Genomic DNA, 746 nt, shown 5'->3' on the forward strand with positions numbered 1-746 from the left:
AGATGAACTCCACTTAGATATAAAGACTATTTTTAACGTTGATAAATAAACATTTCGTGGACCCTTAAATAAGAAGAAATCTGTTTCGAAAAAAAAAAAATTCTTAAAAAAAGTTAATTTCTGCACTTAAAAAAAGCTATGACCTGGATCCATTTGGTTGGCTTATAGGGCAATTGAAATTCAATTCCCAGAAGATAGAATTATATATTGTCGGATGTAAAATAATTTTAGGCAGCTATGTTGAATTCAAGAACTTAGGATCATTTATTTATCTTAATTAATCAATAGTATCGGAATGCATATTATACATGCCGTCCTAAAAAATATGACTTATTCAACTCAATTATTCCCTGTTAAAAAATTTAACGTTGTGATGACCTTAACAAATGGAAATTATTTTTCTAAGTTTCAACGCGCAACTCCTTGTTCATGATATAATCTGACTTATCTGGTGGATGAAACTTATGTACTATTTAACCAGAGAGTTTTTGGCGTATCTTCTTCATCTGTTGATCAAGCATTCTTAATAATTGTGAAAAATATTATTGTATCAGCCTGCAATATGCAGCAAAAGGCTTGCATTCTTCTAATCTTATGGCTTCCATTTAGCTTTTCCATATCAAAACAGACCATCAACAACAGCACAATCGCGCTACCCAGCTGCCCCACCAAGTGTGGGAATGTATCCGTTCCATACCCATTTGGTATTGGTTTAGATGCTGGATGTTCCATAGGCCCATGGTATG

The sequence above is a fragment of the Olea europaea genome, unplaced genomic scaffold (genome assembly GCF_002742605.1).
Source record: "Olea europaea var. sylvestris unplaced genomic scaffold, O_europaea_v1 scaffold311, whole genome shotgun sequence".
NCBI lineage: Eukaryota > Viridiplantae > Streptophyta > Magnoliopsida > Lamiales > Oleaceae > Olea > Olea europaea.